This window comes from Carcharodon carcharias, chromosome 28, assembly GCF_017639515.1.
Source record: "Carcharodon carcharias isolate sCarCar2 chromosome 28, sCarCar2.pri, whole genome shotgun sequence".
NCBI classification, from domain to species: Eukaryota; Metazoa; Chordata; class Chondrichthyes; order Lamniformes; family Lamnidae; genus Carcharodon; species Carcharodon carcharias.
In genome coordinates, this window is record NC_054494.1 from 22,284,256 (window position 1) to 22,303,143 (window position 18,888).

An 18,888-nucleotide genomic window follows, 5' to 3' on the forward strand; every position below is an offset into this window, starting at 1 on the left:
TGTACTTATTACCCCTACAGAACTATGATAACTTTTTTTCCAAAAATATACTTTATTCATAAAATTTGTAAGTATATGAAATGGCCATATGAAGTTGACATTACATAAAGTGCAAACCAAATCAGTTTTTTCCAATACTATATGTTACTCGCTACATTTACAATTACATTAATATTTATAACATTCACTATATGTCAAGCATACATCCCAAAGGTTTTTTCCCCCCTAGTTTCCAGCATCTTGGTGTACTAAGGCGGAATGACCTTAGATGGTGGCCCTTCCCCATGGTACCTTTGCTGTGGCTGCCCCAATCTTGTGTGCATCCCTCAGCACGTAGTCCTGGACTTTGGATTGTACCAGCCTACAATAATCAGTTGTGGACAACTCTTTGCACCTGAAGACCAGCAATTTCAGGCAGACCAATTAACTATCACTAAACTTTTCTCTTACAAGCTTTATATGTTCATATCTCAGCTGCGCCCTGGCTAATTAGTAAGTGAGATCTCTTTTGGACTCTCATCATTTCAGTCAGTCTGGCCTACACTGCATTCTCGAGAGAGTACCTGACTTCTACCCACTCCTTCATCATTGATTATTAAGGGTTGGCTTGCTGGGCTGCCAATCAAAATTAGTAACTTAAATGAGGCATTTCTCAATGTATGGCTCATGGTAACTACATTCTCAGTTTAGTGAAATCCTCTACTGGGCACTTTAAATGGAAATTATTCTTTTATTTGATATGCAAACTGCTTTGGTAATGTGCTTCATGCCTCCATGTTGTCTTAAAGCTAATGTTATCTACAATGGTACACAATTTTGTTGGCTGTTCAATCTGGTAATGCATCTAATTATCTTTATCAACATCCTAGGGTACCCCTGAGAGTTAACTATTTGTAATCTGAATGTTAGTTTATATCAGTAACAAAATATAAATTAAAACAAAATCCCTCTAGGTCAAAGAGGCAAAAACCTTAATATGTTACAGTTGAATGACACCTAGCCCTACTTCGCTACCACCACATTCGATTTGACAGCCACTTCAGTTTTAGTCGTTACGGAACTAGAACATTTTCCAGTTGAACATTAAGAAAACAAAATTGATCTTCTTTCGCTCCTATTGAAACTCTTGTGCCCAACTCTATACCTCCTCCCAGCTGTTTGCTTTGCCTAAACCAAATGAGCATAGTCTATATTTCTTCTTTGATCCTGAGCTGAACTTCAACCCTGATACTGTATCCGGTCTGTAATGTTACCTTCATTCTTCCCCACCCCCACGACACCAAAATCTTTATTCATATTTTCATGGCCCCAAGATTCAATTTCTCTAATGTTCTTTTTAATGGTCTCCTGACCTGCAACCTAACAATATAAATTGTCCAAAACTCATCAGTCACATCTTGTCCTAGAATAATTTTTGCTCACCTATCACCTTCTATCCACCATGACCACCCTGTGTCCAGATGCACTGAATTCAAAATCCTTTCCTTGCTTCTAAAATCTTCTAGGACTTTGTGTTGCAACTTGGTTTCCAGCTTTGTCCTATCACAACCAAATCCGTCAGCCCTTAGATCCAGCCCTCCTGCGTATCCCACCCTAGTGTGCTGCCACCTCATCAATGGTAAAGCTTCAGCTGACTGTCTGGAACTCAGAACCTAAAATTCTCTCTGCTTTCAAAGCTTTTACCATTTACTTTTAAGTCTGTAATAATTTTAAGTGCTTTGAAATGTTTTATTACTCTAAAAGTGCTACATAACTGTAAGCTGTTATTACAATTTTGTCACTTGAATAACTTCCATGTTATTTGATATTTTCGGCTTCAGAAAATAGCTGAGAATAAATACTTTTCAATTGTCTTGTGAATCATAATAGAAGCAGCCTACAGACACACAGTCTACCTAGAAAAGAAAGGGTCTATTTGGAGATTAGTAAGTAAGTAACTAACCATAGTCCACAAAAGACCATAGTAAAGCTACAGTAATATGTGCAAGACCAGCATCTATCAGTTGCAGTGTGCAGTCAGAACTCCTGATTATATTGCAGACAGAACTCAGCCTAATCAACCAAGGTGTGGTAAGATTTCATCAAAATGAAAATGAGTGTTCAGTTGTAAAGACAAATTGGGTGCGGTGTTTCAATTGAGTGATGAATCATTTTCTTGTGTATGATGTGCAGAAAGTTGTAATTCCATATTTTAAAAATATGTTTACTTTTCCTAAAGCACAAAAGAAATCTATCCCATTAGATTGTACAATACCTGGGCTGACTGAAGATTATATGCAGACATTGTACAAAAATAACTAATATGATGAGAAAGTGTGATCAGTGGCAGTAATGTGCGTTATATTTCTCAACTCAATATTTGAGAGAGTACAAGGTTGAAATTAATTCAGAGTTTTAATGATGCAGAGAAGTATGACTGCAAAGCTCACCCTATTTGTAAGGTTGGGACACACTGATTCAGTTAATGTTTTCCACTTACTTGCCATTATTTACTCCTTTATTACACGTACAGAACATATGAATGTGTAATATCTGTAAGGAGACAGCATTTCTTCCTCAAACCACACCAGTTGCAGACATGTAAACAGACATTACAGCTGATGACCAAAAGCTTGGTCAAAGAAGTAGGTTTCAAGGAATACTTTAAAAGAGAACTGAGAGACGAAAAGGTTTAGGGAAGGAGTTCCAGAGTATTGGGCCTAGGCAGCTGAAGGTATGGCCATGAATGGCAATTATAAATGAGGCTGCTCGAGAGGCCAGAATTAGAAGGTTGCAGAGTTGTGGGGCTGGAGGAAGATTATAGATCGGGAGAGGTGAGGCCAAGGAGAGATTTGAAAGTAAGGATGAGAATTTTAAAATTGAGATATTGCTGAACTGGGAGTCAATGTCAGTCAGCAAGCCACGGCTGATGGGTTACTGGAACTTGGTGACAGTTAGGACAAGAGCAGCATGAATATCGTGTGCCAAGCATTATAAAGCTTGTCACACATTAATCCAAAAACAACAATATCTATTGCACAACATCAGAAAGCTGTAAGATAAAAATTTACCATTGGAGATATTTTCAGTTGAAGGCTTTACATATTCCTATTATGGTCATCTGTGTGCTAATTGAATGGACCAATAAACATTCCTATTTTACACCAAGAAAATAGTAGCCAGAAGGAATTTTACAAGAATGTATTAAGCATTCAGTGACAATTACCTCCCAAAGTAATTCCAAGGCTAACATTTGAACTCTTTCCAGCTATATGCAGTCAAACACTTAACTGATATTTATGGGATATACAAGGGGTAATTTTTTTATCTTAAATATTTTACATGGTTTCTAAGACTCCTGTTTTGCACCCAAAATGCACTTGAAATTGCATTGGTTAGGTTAGGCTTCAAACTTCTGCTAAAATTCATTGATGTAATCACAGCAGGGGTGATGGTAGCAATGGCAATGGTAATTTCATTAGACTAGTAATCTAGAGGCCCTGGCTAATGCCCAAAGGGAATGGGTTCAAATCTCACCACAGCAGCTGGTGGAATTTAAATACAATTAATAAAATCTGGAATTGAAAGCTAGTCTGTGATGGATACCTCAAAACTATCATCAATAGTCATGAAAACTCATTTGGTTCTGTCCTTTAGGGAAAGAAATCTGCCATCTTTACCTTGTCTGACCTAAATGTGATTCCAGATCCACAGCAATGCAGTTGACTCTTAACTGCTCTCTGAAATGGCCTAGCAAGCTACTCAGTTCAAGGTCAATTAGGGATGATAACTCCTGCAGTGGTTTCTGTCGAGTTTCATCCTGAGCAGTTCTGTGACACAGTACTCTGTGTTCTATGGGCTGTTCCCAGAGACACACACACAGACAAACATCAACTGCAGTTGGAGGATCATCAACTTGGTGAAAGACACTCTTTGGTCTGCCCGAAACTTGTTGGTTTTCCAGTGCAAAGAGTTGTCCCCTACCAAGTTGCAGACTGGCACATTCCAAGGTCCAGGACTATGTGCTGAGGGATGCACTAAAGCTTGGGACAGCTGCTGCAAAAGCGCAATGGGGAAAGATCTCTGTCTAAGACCTTTCTGCGATAGTGCACTGAGGGGCTGGGAATTGTTTAGAGCCCCTTGGGCTGTACAGCTCACAATGAATGTCTGCATTGAATAATAGTTGTATTATAATTGTGTTGAAGCACCTCAGAGTGCAACATGATGTATGTTGATAACTCCAATACCATTGTCTGACTGTATGTAATGACCATATTGAAATGATTGTAATATTCATTGATTGTATTGATGCACCTTGTGATCCATGTGTAAAAGTTGAATCTGATTGTACATTTTGTGATGGCCATTTAGAAATGTTTTGTAATGTTCTTCCAGATATTTTATGAATAAAGTATATTTTTCAAAAAAAAAATTAGGGATGAGTAACAAATGCCAGCCTTGCCAGTAGTTCCCACGTCCCATGAAAGAATAAAGAAAAATCTTTTGTGATCTAGCATAATCGGACAGAAAAATATTTTTTCAATTTTCCCTTGCTTTCCATTAAAATGTATTCCTTGATGTAAGTGCAGCTGACAAAAGTTTTATCAGCAAAAAGAAGCATTTTTAATATGGGGATCCAGTCATCCACCTGAGTAACTTGATTTAAGGTAATTGAAAATGACTTTAAAAAAAAAACTACACTGGACCATTTACACAAAAATACAATACTGCAGATGCTAAAATTCTGAAATAAAAATACAGAGAAATACTCAGCCAGTCTGGCAGTATCTGTGGAGAGTTAATGTTTCAGGTTGATGATGGGATGCTGCTAGACCGGCTGGCTAGTTTCAGCATTTTCTGTTTTTTATTAATTCTGATCCATTTAATAGTTTAATTGGTGTAGACCGAGTTCTGGAGTAGAATTATAGAATGGCTACAGCACAGAAGGAGGCCGTTCAACCCTTTTTGTCCATGCTCGGGCTCTACAAGAGCAAATCAACAAGTCCCCACCCTAGTCCTGCAAATTTTTCTCTTCAGATAATTAGTCAATTAACCTTTTGAAAGTTATGAGTGAATCAGCCTGCACCACACACTCAGGCAGTGCATTCTTGATCCTATACACATGTTGTGTAAAAAAAGTTTCTTCATTTTGAGTCTGGCACTTGTGTCGTTTACCTTAAATCAGTCTCTTTTGGTTCTTAACCCTTCTGTCAATAGGAAAAATGTCTCCTTGTCTACTTTGTCCAGACCCCTCAAGGAATTTTGAACACCTCTATCCAATCTTCTCACAAACTCTCTTCTCTAGGAGAACAACCTTAACTTCTCTAATCTATCTACGTAACTGAAGTCCCTTATCCCTGCAATAATTCTTGTAAATCTTTTCTGTGCTCTCTCTAATGCTTTCACACCCCCCATAATGTGTGGGGCCCAGAATTGGACACAACACTCCAGCTGAGGCCAAATCAGTGTTTTACAAAGGTTCACCATAACCACTTTGCTTCTGTACTCCACACCTCTATTTATAAAGCCCAGGATCCCTTGTGCCTTGCCACCTTCAATGCTTTCTACAAATATAACTCCAGGTCCCTCTGCTTCTGCAGCCCTTTTAGAATTGTGTTGCTTATTTTATATTGCCCTTCCTTATTCTTCCTACCAAAATGTATCACTTTCTAATTATCTGCATTAAATTTCATCTGCCACCATATCTATCCGTTCCACCAGCCTGTCTATGTCCTCTTGAAGTATTTCAGCATTCTCCTCACAGTTCACAATACTCCCAAGTTTTGTGCCATCTGCAAATTTTCAAATTATGCCCTGCATACCCTAGTCTAGATCATTCATGTAAGTCAGGAAAAGCAGTGTTCCTAATATCAGTCCCCTGGGGAATTCCACTGTATATCTTCCTCCAGTTTGAAAATCAAATGTTTAACACAACTTTGTTTCCTGTCATGGGGAGATGGTGGCAAGTGAAAATATCACTGGCCCAGACTAATGATCTGGGAACATAGGTTCAAATTCTGCCATGGCAGCTGGTGGAATTTAAATCTGATTAATAAATCTGCAATATAAAGCTCGTCTCAGTAATGGTGACCATGAAACTACCATTGATTGTTGTAAGAACCCATCTAGTTAGGGAAGGAAACCTATCATCCTTGCCTGGTCTGACTACATGTGACTCCAGACCCCCAGTGACGTGGTTGATTCTTAACTACCCTCTACAAGGGCCTAGCAAGTCAGTCAGTTCAAGGGCAATTAGGGATGAGCAACAAATACTATCTTTGCCAGTGATGTCCACATCCCATGACAGAATAAAGAAAAAAAAGCCAACTTTGTATCCATGCTGCCAACAGGAAGGAATAGGAAAATTTTCTAAGATCACTGCAATAACTCCAAGGGCAGAGTTTTACCCTTGACATGTGGGCCTGCGCCTGGCACGCCCATGTGTGAAATAAAACATGTTGATGTCAGACAAGTGTCCCAACGTCAATGCACACTCTCGCGATATTTCACTAGGCGGGAGCGTGATGAAGATGGAAGCGAGCCCGCCATTAATTAAGTGGCCAGTTAAGGCCCTTGAGAGACCAAATGTCTCCAAGTTTACGTAGCCTGTGCGATTTTCAGGCTGTCGTGCAGGCAAAACGGGCATGTGGGCAGGTCACAAGTTGCAAAACCTCATCCACGGGCAGGATAAGAGGGGTCACTGGGCTTGACAAATAGAATAGCGGGTGGTTTTAGATATCACTTGTTGCTGTTTGCTTCAGTGAACAGGACAGCTTCATTTCGCTTCAATGCTGCTTTCAGAGCATTTAGAGGCTTCATTTCAGGACTCAATGTTGCCTTCCAGGCCCTTCGAGGATTCACACTGTGTGAGGCCTTCCAGGTCTCAGACAGACTTCCCTTACCCTGGTAATGGGGATTGTGGTTTCCGCTGAAGGCACTTCTTCTGAGGAGGAGAGGGCCAGAACGGGGAAGAGGCCAGGTGTCCCTATTCAGCTTCCAGGGGAGGGACCTGTGGGAGGACAGGCACAGGCACAAGGGGCTCAGGGCCAGCAGGAAGTCCAAGGCAGAAGGGGCCGCAGAAGACACCACTATCCTGCTTCCAGGGTTTGCAGGCGGCGATGCAGCTACCTCAATATGTCCGAGGCGCAATGCCAAAGGATGCACCATCTCAAGGGAGACAGTGACCTCCATCTGTCAGAGGATTGGCCCTGAGATCAGCTTTGACTATGTGGATGGACACCCAATGCCAGTGGCTCTGAAGGTCATGGTGGCCCTAAACTTCTATGCCTCCGGCTCTTTTCAGGGCTTAGTGGGGGATCTGTGTGAAGTTTCCCAATTAGCTGTCCACAGTTGCGTCAAACTGGTGATAGGAGCTCTGTTCAGCCATGCATTGACTTTCATTGATTACTGCACAGATGAAACCAGCTAGGCAGATCAAGCCAGAGGCTTCGCAGTAATTGCTGGGTTCCTCCGTATCCAGGGTGCCTTCGACTGTACACATGTGGCCATCAAGGCACCAGCGGGTGAGCAGGGAGCCTTCGTCAACAGGAAGAGATTCCACTCCTGAACGTGTGACCACAGGGTGCAGATTCTGCAAGTTTGTGCAAGGTACCCTGGCAGCTCCCATGATGCTTACATCCTGAGACACTATCAGGTGCTGAGGCTCTTTAGTGCTCCAGCCCAGCTGGATGGATGCTGGGTGACAAGGACTATCCGCTCAAAAGGTGGCTCATAACAGCTCTCTGCCACCCAAGAACAGAGGCCGAGCAGTCGTACAGCAGAACCCATGCCTCCAAAAGGGCGGTGGTAGAGAGAACCATAGGTCTTCTCAAGATACACTTCCGATGCCTGGACCATTCAAGGGGCACACTGCAATACCCCCTAGATCATGTGTCACTGATAGTGGTTGCATGCTGCACTCTACACAATCTGGCACTGGAAAGGCGAGACGCAATGGAGGAAGAAGATCTTGACGCAGCTGCACAGGCAACAGACGATGACTCCAGTACTGAGTTAGAGGATGAGCATGCTCAGGAGAATGCTGAGGGCATAGATGCAGACCTCCAGGGAGGCAGGGACACGCAGGAAGCTTTGATCCAATGCTCCTTCAGCTAGCCTACCAAATAAGAACCACCGCCACATGCCAGGGCTGTAGGCTCCATACTCTATCCCTGACAGGACCAGTTCCTTGGTCAACAACATACATTATGCACCAGTGCAATAAAGTTTAAGGAGTCACACGTCCATCATAACATTATGGCTTACCATGCACCTACAGAGCAAATGAAGCACCCAGAGCCCAGCTGCCAAAAAAAAATCTCATTTACTTCTGAGTGACAAAAATTGCAGAAGTTAACTTTGACCGGTGTTTTACATCACATCATTAAAAAAAACCAGAAAAGTGAGGGAAATGAATATCACCCATGATCAGGCCATGTTGTGCTTAAGGTGCTTTAAATTTTTGCTTGCGAGTGCTATGTCTAGGTGCTTCCCCCCCCCTGGCTGGCAATGGAGCCAGCCTGCTCACTCTGCTGTCTTGTTGGCCTTGATGACCTTGATGGGCATCCGCTAGCCCGTGGAGCCTGTGCTGGCCTTGCTTGGAAGGAAGCGGCCAGTGCCATGGCTGGCATTTCCCCAGTTGCTGCAGTCTCATCAGATGCCACTGTCACTGGCAGAGGGGCGGAGGGGCTTCTGCCGTCATCCAGAGTGCCCTGAGAGGAGCCTGCAAAGCTGACAGGCAGCTCTTGCGCCAACGTCAAGTTGCTCTGGACCTCCTTGCACACAATTGATGGACGGGCGCTTAGCTGGGATACTGGGTGCCCAATCCATCTCCTACATTGACCAGCTGAGCCCCTGGAGGAGCCTCTCCAAGAGAGTCGCTGTTCTCTCCATGAGGAGGCATTGTGCTCGGCCATGAGGGTCAACGCAGTGCTTATGCTGCGCATGGACTCCTCCACAATGGACACTGTGGCACGCATTCCCTCAGGTATCTCTGCTAGATCCTCCTGCACGCCCTGCTGGACATCCAGCAGCAGCTGCCTCATGGACGACTCCAGAGGCTCATCATCAGCCATCGACTGATCGTTGTCCTGGTCCCCGGCAGTCCCCTGACTGCCAGCGCGCTGGGCACTCTCTGCCTCTGCCTGCAAGCCAAGCGAGTGTGAAGTGCCCTCACCAATGTGCACCGAGACACTAGACGCCGATCTTATGCCCACTGAGGTGCTCGTATCTGCGCTGGTGCCTGCTTGATAGAGCGGGTGTGACGCTGGTGCGTGCTCAGCGTGCTGGTCCTCAGGGGTCAGGGATGGGCCTTCAGGCTCCCCCTAACGAAGGGCTGCTGGCTCCTAAAAGAGAGAAGGACATGTCATTAGTTTAAGTCATTAGATTGTCAGTGTGCATGCTGGCACCCTGATGAGACAGAGATCTGCCTCATGGTGCCCTTGTCTTTCCATTATCAATGGGCATTCCAGGTTCGAGACTCACATCAATACACAGATTACACTGGAATGGTTGCAAAAAACCAAATTCTCACCTCAGTGCACTGCACTCTTATCTCCCTCTGGCACCCCAACCTCAGTGCGGCTGCTTGACTGAGGTGCATGGTGCCTCTCGACGTCACATAAAATCGCGGTGTGCTGCTGATCACAGGTTTGCAGTCGGCTTCCCGACCACCTGCACCCACCCCTGCTGAGCACCCCTGCCAAGGGTAAAATTCTGCCCCAGGTTCCAAGTACAAAGGCCGTTCAGACCACGTTGCTTCATGAGTTACAAAGTGCTACATAACAGGTTGTCAGCAAAGTTAGAGCCCAAGGAATAAAAGGGAGAGGTTTTATCTTATTCTTTCAGGGGATGCGGATGTTGCTGGATGCCAGCGTTTATTGCCCATCCCTCATTAACCTTGCAGCAGTTCAAGAAGGTGGCTCGTCACCACCTTCTCAAGGGCAATTAGGGATTGACATGAAATCTTGCCTGTGATGCTCACATCTCATGAAAAATATTAAGAAAAACTCTCCCTTTTATTCCATGGACTATAACTTTGCTGACAATCTGTTATGTGGCACTTATCAAATGCTTTTTGGAGTGCATGCACATCACATCGACCACATTACTCTCATTAACTCTCTACTACCTAAAGAAAAATTGGTTTAATTATTTTTAAAACTTGCCTATTAGTACCTCCTATACTGAAAGAAGATGAACATAATTTTAGGAGCATTCTCAAATGGTGCAATCGGCGGATTTTGCAATTTTATTTTTGGAGCAGGTCCAGTTTTCTGAATGGGGTCTAAGTTGGCTGAACTGATTCTTGAACCAGAGTAAAAGATAATTGCAAACATGACTTTAAGTGGCTTTGTGTGTAATGCACCTATATTTTAAATTCCCTGATTATTTGCTATGATTTTTGCCCATTCTGCCCTGCTTGCCCTGGGCATCAAGCTAGCTGAGAAAACCGAAAATTCCTCCAAATTTTTGTTCCTGGAGCAAGTTAAGCTGCGTTGGAACAATGCACAAGACCAGTGTGGAAGTTATCAATGTGCAGTTCAGAGGGAACCTCAGAGGAGACATTCAGCCAGAAGCTGAGGTGTTCAAGCAATCATTCCATTGACATTTGTGAGTCCGTTTTGTGTGCATTTTCCTTTCCTATCCCTGTGGAATTCAGCTAATTTGCTTGTTTTCCCCCTCTTTTTCCTTCAGTTTTGATTTCAGTTTGTCAGCGGTTCAAGGCAGCTCACCACCACCTTCTCAAGGGCAATTAGGGATAGGCAATAAATGCTGGCCCAACCAGTGAAGTCCACATCCCGTGAATGAATAAAACTAAAGATCACTCTGAGTCAGAAGGTTGTGGGCTCAAGTCCCATTTCAGGATTTAAACACAAGAATCTATTAATTAATGACACATTCATAGCGGCACTATCTTTCGAATAAGGTTTTAAACTGAGGCCCTGTCTGCCACCTCAGATGGGCGTAGAAAATGCCTTGGGACTATTTTGAACAAGAATACGGGCGTTATCTCCAGTGTTCTGGCCAATATTTATCCCTCAATCACAAAATTATATAATGTGGTCATTATCACATTGCTGCATGTGGGATCTTGCAGTGTGCAAATTGGCTGCCATGTTTCCTACATTATCAAAGTGACTACGCTTAAAAAATAGGGTTGCCAAATGTGATTAAATGTATTCCTGGAGGTTTCATCACATAACTTGCCCCCACACTATTAATTGGCCAACCCATCCATCCCTGTGACGCACTGCTTTCCTTTGCCAATTGGAAAGCAAAAGGACGCATTACCCAGTTTGATGATGCTTGACTGTTAGCCAAACACCTGTTGTAAGGTTGTATGTTATCTCATGAAGAGGTCTATGGGCTTCTGTGGTTGAATAATAACTGTTTATTAAAAACACATTGCTATATACATACATATAGGATACAGTCCTGACTAGGTGCTATCTTCATGCTTCTATCTGACTCACCACTACACTCTACTACTCCCATGTGACTCTACATCATAATGTGCTGGGTATTATTTTCTAAATCCCAGATTAATCTTTACAGTCCCGAACGCCGTAATACAACAACCTTTCCCCTCCACATCCCCCCAACACCCCCGTTTGCAAATGGAGACTAATTTTAAGCTCCTGGCGACTCCAGGCCAATGCTGGAGGGTCGGCAACCGTATTAAAGACAATACTTAATTGGCTGTAATGTGCCATGGGCCTTTTTTACTTTTCAATTTTTGAGGAGGATACAAGTGGCAAAGGCTGATTGATTGTTCTCTTGACTGATGCTGAATATCACATTGCCCCGTTTGCAGCCGCTGGACTTTTGCGATAAGATTTGCACAATCTTGCTTTTTCTCACCTACACCCTTCCTTTCTCCGAACACATGTCTGGACGCCCGCCCCTTGACATCAGAGACGCTGAAGATGCAACTGTCAATTAGTCATGGGGGCGGAACTTGTTTGGCGGTGGGCGGGGCACAATACTGCGCAGGCGTCGTGCGTTAATGTCGGTGAGGAAAGAACTACAACTCCCAGTATTCTTGGGGTTCGGCCGGTGTCGCAGTTGCGTGTTCCTGACCAAGATAGATAGGCTGATCAAAAAACAAACTATTTTCTCTTTTAAAGAATATTCAATGCTTCCGTCTCGAAATTTAATCATTTCAGCCTTCCAGGGAACGTTTTTTTTCTTCCGCTAAACTTTAAGGTAGGTATCCTAACGAGCTCCTGGTTTGGCTGTTGAAGTTTTTTTTATAAGTAAGGCCTAAAGTGTCATTCGTTTCCATCAGCTTAGCATCAAATGGTTGCCTTGGAAAATATGCCTCCCTGAAAGTAGTTCAGGATAACACGACACTTTGGCAAGTTTTTCCGCCATTTCTTGCTTACAGCGGTTCTAGAAATTTATGTGGTTATTCTGAGGCAGCACTGTGTAACTTATGATGCCATTGTAATGCAATCAACTCTTTGCCCGGACTTGACCCAAGGCCCGTATCCAAGTGTAGTGATTAATGTTGACCAAGCCAAGTTTCTTTTAATTCTAACAGACACTGGGATTTCTTTTAACCAGTACTTTGAGCATGGTATTGTATGTACAATCGCTTCAATTTACAACTTGCCCGTTGGTTTATGAATGACATGTCAAATTTTGTTTTGGTATCATGCACAGTTAAAGAGATGAAAGGGCTGATTTTCCTCTGCTTTGAGTCCAGGACATATTATTTTGGGGCATAGTACACAAGAAAACAGAGCAGAAATCTGTATGGCTATTTATGCTGCCTTGGGATTTTTACAGCTTTTCTTGGTTGCTGCAATTGCCCCATAATCTATTTAACCTGCAGTTATTTTCATTTTTTTTTGTCTTTCATTTTTAATGATTGGAAAAATGTGATGTATTTGCATTCAAGTTACAAAGTAGGGCATCCAGTTGCTGTCAGGTGCAAAGTTGACCCTCCAACCTGCATCGTGAGCAAGTATATTGGGCAAACTACAGTTTGTGATGGTTTAGACACAAAATGTAATGAAGGCTATGAAAACTGAGTACAACACACAGTATTGGATGTCATAACAATAGTAGCATTTGTCAGGACATAGGAGTGCAAGAACAGGAGTAAGCCATTCAGTCCCTCAAGCTTCTTCTGCCATTCTATGAGATCATAACTAATCATGTCTTACTTCCATTCAACTGCCCTGGCTCCATATCCAGTTATACTTTTCTAGAAATATCTTATCAGTCTTGGACATATAATTATTAATTGAACTGGCATCTGTTGCTTTTTGTGGTATAGAGTTTCACACTTAATATTTATTTAGTTTGAAGTTCAGAAGTGTTCTTTAGTATTTGTGTTTCAACCCAAACTTTATGTGGAAAGGATGGCATGGATTAGCACTTTTTTGGTTGGAGCAATTCTATGAAACCAGTGTAAAAGATTGCCGAATTTTAAGTGCAAATTACCTCAACATAACTCAAGTTTCCTTGATCTTTTGCGTTAGTCTAAAAGACATCATGCTGGAAGTTGACCATGTCCTCAGACTGGATAACCATAATTGTAAGTTTCTGATAAATGCGACTATTTGCAAGCCTTCAAGAAGGTTCTGAAAATTAAGCCTTTTTCAGGAACAAGGACACAAATAAGCATGTTTTGAAAGCTTCAAAATAGTTTTTAAGTTATGAAGAAACTGACTCCTGTACACCAATATAACGCAACATTTTGTATGGGTTTTTAAAGTCCTTTCAGTTAGTCATTTGATAGTATAGAACTTGCATGTTGCTGAAAAAAGAGACTTATTGCCTCCAAGCCACATTGCTAATCCTTCTAACCATCTTAAATTGGTTGTCAGTGTAATTCTTAGCATGCTGAGGATTATTTAGCAAATCTTGGCCAATCGTGGAATCACGTCTAATGTTGGACACTCTAGTTTTGAGTTTTGCAAACATGGATTGGTTACAGCCCATACTTCACAGTGTGGTGCATTTGCATGTACTGGAAGCCACATATATTAATACACAGGGTCCTGATCTTTGCAGACAGAAAGAACATGGACACAGATTGTGCCTCTTTCAGCTAAACAGAATAAGTGATAGCCACTTGCTGGTTCATTCACAGGCAATGTCATGACCAATCAAAGTTAAACTCCTGGTTTAAATTTTAAAACAATGCTTGGCAGTTTACTGGCAGCCACCATCAACTGCTGCATTCTCTGTGGCAATGGCTTTACCAATCAGGGTCCACTTCCCAACTAATCAGCACTCTCTTTACATACAGAATAAATTGTTATTCTCTTTACATTTGGCATTCTTGTGAATTGCATTGATGAGCGCAAGATGAAAAGCTTTGTCAAAAAATGTCCCTCTTTTCAGTAATACTCCTTTTTGGTCATTTAAAATTGGGTGATTTAACAGTTGCTGGACTAGACACTGATTAAAATGCTTAGGTTTTGTGTTAAATGCATTTCCAGCTGAATTAGTCAGACTGCACCAACTCTTAATTATATGAAGAATTATGTTCTTAAAATGCTGGCTCATGGTAGATTTTACTTTTGGTGATATGCAAATGAGTTTGAGGAAAAATACTTCTCAAAACTAGTGTAATTAGCACCCAGTCACTGATTGTGCTCAAAGCAACAATTCCCCCCCTTAAAGTTCAAACATTGTTGTTGATATCCCTGAAAGTTTCTGACTGATCATTCCTGATTTTTCTAGCTGCTATTTAATGATGTTTTGTTGCATGGTTGAGAGAATCACACAATCTGAACCAACAAACAATAATTTATAACCAAATGTTACACAGCCAAGCAGATATTAACAGCAAGGTTTTGGATGGAGAAGGGGGAAATCTGAGTGTGAAAGCTGAGCAGTCCTTTTGTGGTTACAAACTCTACTAAGAACCTGTCCCTCCTCTAGCAGAATGCATCACTTCCTCACATCAAAAGTGACTGGAGTAGCAGATATTAACAGCAAAGTTTTGAATGGAGAAAGGGGAAATCAGAGTCTGAAAGCTGAGCAGTCCTTTTGTGGACAAAAACTCTTCTAAGAACCTGTCCCTCCTCTAGCTGAATGCAGCACTTCCTCACATTAAAAATGGCTGGAGTATCTATGGGTTATATTACAGTGCAAGTAAATGACCATTGGCCTCCACCCAGAACTAAAATATCAAGCAGTCTTGGGCTCATTGGTGGAGTCTCAGTGCAAAATAATTGCTCCTCAATATCTCTCATTTTCCTCCAAGGCACAAAACCAGCTATGCAGTCCCAAGCCGACAAACTCCACAATTAAGATGCTAAATATTGCCCATTAGTAGATATCACGTGTAGTGGAGTGTAGAGTTTGAGTTATAGCTTAGTGGTTTCTTTTAATGGACTGAAACAGCTTTCTTTTAGACAGCTCAGGAATGAATGAAGTAATGTACCAGTGTTTCCAAATTCTCTCATGCTTGTCAGAGATGGCACTGATATTAAATGGACAAAAAGAATAGGCATAATGTTGGCTTTAATGGTATGAGATGTATTAAGAGGTATTTATGGGTCGGAAGCAAAAGAGGTGCCAGAAATAATTTGGGTAGAAAATAATTTTAAGGTCAACAAAATAATAATTAAAAACTTCCAGCTTGTGTAGGTGAACAGGATAGAAAGCTACTTAAGCAAGTGAGAAAGGCAATTGGGAATTAGCACTCAACAGTTATGGAAGATGTTCTGCAGTGGTGAAATAGACAGGCAATGTGAAAGAGTAAAGGAAAAATGCATATTGTAAAGGACAAGAGTCGGTAACAATAGATGGGTGGATTGCAGGTCTTATGAACATAAGCTTGGATATAGGTTTCCTCTAGAAATTCAAAAATATGCAGGATTAATTATTCACAAATAAAGATTGATCAAATAAATTTGGATTAGTAATCAAAAACATTTAGAGGTTGGCAAAATATCTTTACAAAGAAAATCAATAATAATGTGGACTGTATTAGAAATACAAGGAGTGGAGTACCTGGCTCCATAAGTACAGGGACTGAAGGATAGTGAAACTCCAGTATCCAAAAAAAAATGTAAAATTAGGTTGCTTTTTTTGGGATGCTGTCAATTCTCATCTTGATTTTTGCGGCCTCCCTATGCTATAATAATGTACCAGCAACGAAAAATTGAGTTCAGCTCCCACTATGGCTCATTGTGAAACTGAGTTAAATAGCTTGCTGTGACCAGGTGAGAAGGGGTGAACTGGCTCCCATTTATGCAAACTCCTCGGTTGGTCGGAACAAAAGCTTAAGTTTCTTTTTATGAGGATATGCCTTTTCCAAATCAGAATATATTTAACTATTTGAGCTGTGAGCAATAAGGAAGCAATCAAACAAGGTTTTCTTGAGTCAGAGAAAGAGCAAATTTAGTAACTAAATAATAAAGACGCAACTTCAAGCATTAGGGCCACACACGCACACACACAAGTGTGCACAAACAAACACACACACGTATCAGAAATAAGGGCAGTTAGAGTCCAATAAAAAAAGTAAAAGAATATACGGTTAAGTGCCCTTTTAATGTCCTTGGGGTGTAGATTTTAAATGTTGCGGCCAATTTAGGTTAGCTGTTTTCTTGGATGCAGTCAGATGTAGATGTTGCAATTATTATGAGATCTTGATTTGCTGTAGGTTGCTGGTAGAGTTGGCTTCTTGAACTGGGCAACATGCTTATCCCAAAAGAGGGAGGGAGAGAGAGAGAGAGCCCTAACCTTATTTCCTCTGCTGAAAACTTTCTGGACACCGCCTGTGTCATTTGCAATCTCTCTCTCGTGGCTGGTAACCTTGCCTTGAAATACTTCAACCATTGTGTTTTTCCAAGAGGCTTTGGGTCAGTGTGTCTGTGGTGGCCATTGCTTCAATACCCATTACTTTGCATTTTTAATGTCACTTCTTTAGAGAGTTACGAGTTTCGATGGGTGTCTGGATTATAGAAAATGTCTCTCTCTTCACAAGTTGAAAAATCATATTTTCAGAAATAAAGGGGCATAGCCTCATAACAAGCTCTACACATTGGCTTGATTGTGTTAGCCATGGCTCAGTGGTAACACTGTCCTGTCAGTCAGAAGATTGCTGGTTCAAGTCCTGCACAAGGGACTTTTGAGCATAAAATCTAGGCTGACACTCCAGTGTGAAGAACAAGGGAGTTATCTCTGGTATTGAAGCCAATGTTTATCCCTTAAACAACACCTAAAATCATACAAACCTACGAATTAGGAGCAGGAGTAGGCTACTCAGCCCCTCAAGGCTGCTCTGCCAAGCGATAAGATCATGGCTGATCTGATTTTAACCTTATATTCCTATTGACATTTCCCTGATAACATTTCACCCCCTTGTTTATCAAGAATTTATCTACCTCTGCCTTAATATTATTCAAGGTCTTTGCTTCAACCACCTATTGAGGAAGAGAATTCCAAAGTCTCTCAACCCTCTGAGAGAAAATTATCCTCATCTGTGTCCCAAATTGGGGACCTCTTATTTAGAAACTGTGACCTAGCGTTCTAGGTTCTCCCACAAGAGGAAATACCCTTTCTAAATTCACCCTGTCAAGTCCCATCAGGATCTTTTATGTTTCAATCAAGTTGCCTCTTACTCATCTAAACTCCAGCAAATATAAGCCTAAGCTGTCCAACCTTTCCTCATAAGATAACCTGTCCATTCCAGGTATTAGTCTAGTCAACCTTCTCTGAACTGCTTCCAACACTTTCTTAAATAAGGAGACCAATACTGTACACAGCACCCAGATGTGGCCTCACCAATGCCCTGTATAACTGAAGCATAACATCCCTACTCTTGTATTCAATTCTCCTGGCAATAAACAATAATATTGCATTAGCTTTGCTAATTAATTGCTGCACCTGCATACTCATTTTTTGTGATTCATGCACTAGGACACCCAGATCCCTCTGCATCCCAGAGCTCTGCAATCTCTCACTGTGTAGATAATATATCTCAATTTTATTTGCCTTTTCTACATTATACTTCATTTGCCAGATCTTTGTCCATTCACCTAACCTATCTATATCCTTTTTTTAGCCTCCTTATATCCTCTTTACAACTTACTCTCCTCCTCACCTTATTGTCATCAGCACATTTAGCAGCCATGCCATCGTTCGCTTCATCCAAATTATTTATATAAATTGTAAAAAGTTGAGGCCCTAGTGGCACACCACTCGTCACATCCTGCCAACCTGAAAATGAACCATTTATGCCTACTCTGTTTTCTGTTACCTGGCCAATCTCCTATCCATGCCAATATGTTACACCATGAGCTTTAATTTACCATGGTAACCTTTGATAAGGCACCTTTTCAAATGCCTTCTGAAAATCTAAGTATAGCACATCCACCAGTTCCCCTTTATCCACAGCACCTGTAACTTCTTCAAAGAACTCCAATAAATTGGTTAACCATGATTTCCCTTTCACAAAACCATGTTGACTCTGCATAATTACCTTGAATTTACCTAAATACCCTGTTAGAACATTTTTACTAATAGCTTCTGACATCTTTCCTAAGACAGATGTTAAGCCTAATGTTTCTGCTTCCTGTCTCCACTCCTTTTTTGAATAAAAGAGTTATTTTAGCTATTTTCTAATCTAATGGAACCTTCCCCAAATCTAGTTAATTTTGGAAAATTAAAATCAAAGCATCAACTATCTCAGTAGCCACTTTTTAAAAGATCCTAGGATGAAATCCGTCAGGACCTGGGGACTTGTCAACCAGCAGTTTCCACAATTTGCTAAGTACTACTTTCCTGGTGATTGTAATTTTCTTGTGTACCTCCCTCCCAATTCATGAATTACTGCTATTTCTGGGATGTTACTTGTATCCTCTATAATGATGACAGATGCAAAATACCTATTCAATTCATCTGCCATCTGTTTATTTTCCATTATTAAATACCCAG

The 18,888-nt window shown here is 41.5% G+C and overlaps 1 protein-coding gene across 1 annotated transcript in view; it reads left to right on the forward strand.

The window, feature by feature from the left end:
• Positions 1-12,027: 12,027 nt before the first annotated feature.
• The window catches only part of chuk (component of inhibitor of nuclear factor kappa B kinase complex), a 92,549-nt gene continuing 85,688 nt past the window's right edge, over positions 12,028-18,888 (forward strand). Inside the window, exon 1 of the mRNA XM_041176390.1 lies at positions 12,028-12,186. The gene's annotated coding sequence lies outside the window, so the exon portion shown is untranslated. The remainder of the gene's footprint in view (positions 12,187-18,888) is intronic.